The sequence below is a fragment of the Fukomys damarensis genome, unplaced genomic scaffold (genome assembly GCF_012274545.1).
Source record: "Fukomys damarensis isolate Sample0158 unplaced genomic scaffold, DMR_v1.0_HiC HiC_scaffold_13, whole genome shotgun sequence".
NCBI classification, from domain to species: Eukaryota; Metazoa; Chordata; class Mammalia; order Rodentia; family Bathyergidae; genus Fukomys; species Fukomys damarensis.
Genome location: NW_022900925.1, coordinates 18,232,187 through 18,237,083, shown reverse-complemented (window position 1 = coordinate 18,237,083; position 4,897 = coordinate 18,232,187). Strand labels below are relative to the sequence as shown.

At 36.7% G+C, this 4,897-nt stretch overlaps 1 pseudogene; it reads right to left on the bottom strand.

Annotated features, from left to right (window-relative positions):
• The window catches only part of LOC104875050, a 7,020-nt pseudogene extending 2,563 nt beyond the window's left edge, over positions 1-4,457 (bottom strand).
• Positions 4,458-4,897: the final 440 nt, after the last annotated feature.

Here is a 4,897-nt window from a genome sequence, read left to right as displayed (position 1 = left end):
AGCTCCTTTGTCAAAGATGAGGTAGCTGAGCGCATCTGGAGTTGTTTTTGTGTCTTCCAGTCTGTTCCACTGATCCTCAGGTCTGTTTCTTTGCCAGTACCATGCTGTTTTTATCACAGTGGCTTTGTAGTATAGTTTCAAATTGGGAATTGTTATACCCACTGCCATGTGTCTGTTGCCTAGGATGGCTTTTGCTGTTCTAGGTCTCTTATGGTTCCAAATGAATTTTTGTTTTTGTTTTTGTTTTTTGTTTTGGTACCAGGGATTGAACTCAGGTCCTTGCACTTGCAAGGCAGGCCATGGAACCACTGAGCTAAATCCCCATCCCAAATGAATTTTTGGATTCTTCTTTCTAGTTCTGTGAAGTATAGTGTTGGGATTTCAATTGGTATTGCATTGAATCTGTATAGCAGTTTTGGCAGTGTGGCCATTTTCACTATGTTGATTCTTCCTACCCAGGAGCAGGGGAGATCTTTCCATTTTCTTATATCCTCCTCGATCTCTTTTTTTCAGAGTGCTATAGTTTTCAGTGTAGAGGTCTTTTGCTTCTTTTGTTAGATTGATTCCCAGATACTTCATTTTTTTGGGGTGCTATTGTGAAAGGAATTGTTTCTCTAATTTCTTTCTCAGTGAGTCTGTTATTTGTGTACAAGAAGGCTATTGATTTTTGGGTGTTGACCTTGTATCCAGCTACTCTGCTAAAAGTGTCAATTAAGTCGAGAAGTCTTTTGGTGGAGTTATTTGGGTCTTCAATGTAGAGTATCATATCATCAGCAAATAATGACAGTTTAACTTCTTCCTTTCCTATTTTTATTGCTTTAATTTCTTTCTCTTGTCTAATTGCTATGCCTAATATTTCCAGAACTATATCAAAGAGGAGTGGTGATAGTGGGCATCCTTGTCTTATTCCTGATTTTAACATAAAGGTTTTCAGTTTTTGGCCATTTAATATGATGTTGGCTGTTGGTTTTTCATAGATAGCCTTTATTAAGTTGAGGCATAGACCATCTATTCCAATTTTTTGCAGAGTTTTTATCTATCATGAATGGGTGTTGAATTTTGTCAAATGCTTTTTCTGCATCTATCAAGAGGATCACGTGGTTCTTGTCCTTGACTTTGTTAATGTAGTGTATTATATTTATTGATTTACGTATGTTGAACCATCCTTGCATCCCTGGAATAAATCCGACTTGGTCAGGATGTATGATCTTCTTGATGATCCTCTGTATTCTGTTTGCTAGTATCTTATTGAGGATTTTTGCATCTATATTCATTAAGGAGATTGGCCTGTAGTTCTCTTTTTTAGTTACATCTTTCCCAGGTTTTGAAATCAAAGTGATATTTTCTTCCAGGAATGAATTTGGAAGTATTGCTTCTCTTTCAATTTCATTGAAAAGTCTGAAGAGTAATGGCAGTAGATCTTCTCTAAATGTCTTATAAAATTCAGCAGTGAATCCATTGGGACGTGGGCTTTTCTTTGTTGGTAAGTTTTTAATTACATTTTCAATTTCACTGATTGTGATTGGGGGTGTTTAAAATGGTTTTATCTTCTTCATTCAACTCTGGCAATTCATAAGTATCTAGAAATCTGTCCATTTCTTCTGTGCTTTCCATTTTATTAGAGTACAGGTTCTCATAGTATGTATTAATGATCCTCTGGATTTCTGTGGGATCTGTTGTGACTTCCCCTTTTTCATTCCTGTTTGCATGAATCTGAGCCTTTTCTTTCCTTTTTTTTGATAAGGTTTACTAAGGGTTTATCAATTTTATTTATTCTTTCAAAAAACCAACTCTTCAATTCATTTATTTTTTTTGTATTGTTTTCTTAGTTTCCACTGCATTGATTTCTGCTCTAATCTTTATAATTTCCTCTCTTGTTCAAGCTTTGGGTTTCTCTTGCTCTTGTTTTTCTAGGAGTCTAAGAGTCATCGTTAGGTTGTTTATTTGAGCTTGCTCTATTTTCCTAATGTGGGCATTCAGTGCTATGAATTTTCCACGTAGAACTGCTTTCATTGTGTCCCATAGATTCCTGTATGTTGTATTGGCATTTTCATTTATTTGTAAAAACTGTCTGATTTCTTCTTTAATTTCCTCTGTGATCCATTGATTGTTCAGGAGAATGTTGTTCAATTTTGATGTGTTTGTGAAGTTCCTACGGTTTCTTATGCTATTGAGCTCCAGCTTTACTGCACTGTGATCTGATAATATACAGGGAATAACTTCAATTCTCTTGCATTTATTCAAACATGTTTTGTGAGCTAGTATGTGATCAATCTTGGAGAATGACCCATGTGCAGCTGAAAAGAATGTATATTCTGATTTTGTGGGGTGGAACACTCTATAGACATCTAATAAGTCCATACGTTCAAAAGCTTGGCTCAGTTCTAGTATTTCATTGTTGATTTTTTGCCTAGATGATCTATCTATTTGTGATAGTTGGGTATTCAGAACCCCCACTACAATTGTATTAGTGGCTATTTGGTTTTTCATGTTACTTAATATTTGTTTTATATAGTTGGGAGCATTTATATTTGGTGCATATATGTTTATGATTGTCATTTCTTCCTCTTGGATTGTTCCCTTTACAAGGATGTAGTGTCCTTCTTTGTCTCTCTTAATCAGTTTTGGTTTGAAGTTTGCTTTGTCTGCGAATAAGATTGCTACCCCTGCTTTTTTCTGGGCTCCTGTCACATGGAGAATTGTTTTCCATCCTTTCACTTTCAGTCTATGGGCTTCTTTTTGCACTAGGTGTGTTTCTTGTATACAACATATTGTTGGATTTTGCTTCTTAATCTATTCTGCCAATCTATTTCTCTTGATTGGTGAATTGAGGCCATTGACATTGATAGTTATAACTGATATGTATTGACTTATTATTGTCATGTTATTGTCCTTTTGTTGACTCTTTATTTTTTGTCCTCTCCTTTTAGTTTCTTGCTTTGGCTATTTGATTTGTTTTGTTGGGCCTCCTGGTGTTGTGATCTTCATTGTCATTTTCTAGGATATTGTTTAAAATTCTTGGTAGTGCTGGTTTAGTATTCATGAAGTTTCTCAAGTGTTCTTTGTCATGGAAATATCTTATTTCTCTGTCCATTTTGAAAGAGAGTTTTGCAGGATACATCAGTCTTGGTTGTAGGTTGTTTTCTTTTAGGACTTGAAATACCTCACTCCAGGCTCTCCTTGACCTGAGGGTTTGTGTTGAAAAGTCTGCTGTGATTCTGATGAGCTTTCCTTTGCATGTGATTTGTTTCTTTTACTGCTTGTAGTATTTTGTTCTTCTGTTGGGTTTCTGGGATCTTGATTATTATATGTCTAGGTGTAGATTTTTTTTGATCATGGCTAGTTGGTGTCCTATGTGCCTCATTTATCTGTATGTCTAATTCTTCCCCTCTGTTTGGGAAGTTTTCTGTCATTAATTCTGCAAACAGCTTTTTAAAGTCATTTGTATTTTCTCCTGCTACTTCATGTATTCCTATCAGTCTTATGTTATTCTTCTTTGCATCATCTAGGAGTTGTTGGATCGATTTCTCATGCTTCCTTACTGTTTTTAAGAGACCTCTCTTTTCACGGTCACTGTCTGCTATCCTATCTTCTATATCTGAGATTCTATCTTCGCAATCTTTTATTCTGTTACGTATGCTTTCAATAGAGTTTTTAATCTCCTGGATATCCATTTCAATCTGTTTAATGGATTCCATTTCTTTCCTATGTTGGGTGCTCATTGTTTCCATTTTTTTCTTATTCAGGGCCTTCATGGCTTCTATCATGGTCCTGAGCTCATCTATTTTTTTGTCAGTTTCTGTTCTGGAGTCTCGAATCATGTCTTTCATTTTGCTCACCATATCTATGGTTATCTGGGAAATAATTTCTGTTTTGAACCTTTCTAGAGCTTGATTGATCAGTTTTTTTACTTCCTATGCTGTGAGTTCTGAGTGTCCTGGAGGTTCACTATCTGATTTTTCATCCTCCTTTGCCCTACTGTTTGCCATTGGTGGACTGGAAGTCTGTCTTTGTGGCTTGCTTAAGTGTTTCCTCATCTTTATTTTTGCTGTTGGGTTGTCCTTGATTCAATCTCTGGGTCATTAAATCTTCCTGATATTGTTGCATCCCAGTCTTTGATTCTCTAATGACTTACAGACATTCTCATTTTCATAATTGAGAAAACAACTCATCAAATCAATCCCTATCCTTTATCCCTATCAATACAATCAGGAACATAATAGGATCAATCACCACCCTTTATAGCCCGCCATGCCTCTGCAGAGTGTGCCCAGGGAGTGGCTCAATCAGGGGATCTAATAGCCTGGCGATGGGGGGGGGCGACAGTGCGCTACCCTCCTGGTGCTGTGTCGCGCCTGCTGGAAACGGTGCAGCTCCAGAGGAGGCCCATAGTTTGGGCCAGGCTGCACAGTAGAGGTGGCTCTGAGTCCAAGCCAGGGTGATGATGCAAAACTCATCCCTGCTTTTCATGTTTATTAGCTATTTGATTTCTTCTGAAGATTGCTTGTTCAAGTCCCTTTTTTCTATTGGACTTCAGCCATTTTCTGTGATTTATTGCTCTCTGTCTCTGCCTCTTCATGTATGTGTGTATATATACATATATATGTATGTATTTAATATTTATAAATTTGTTTTTATAGATGTTCCATATATTTTTCTTCCCAGAAAGTCATTTGTTTACTGAGTCTTTCATCTTAGAGAAGTTTTAAACACTTGTTTCAAAGTACAGTCTAAATCCTGAGTTTCAGTTTAATTCCTTATTTCAAAAAAGGTTTATGAAAAAAAATAAAAAAGGGTTTGTGGGCCAGGTGTGATGGCCCACACCTGTAATCCCAGTACTTAGGAGGGTGAGGAGGAGGATCTCTGGGAATTTGAAGCCATCCTGGGCTATACAGTG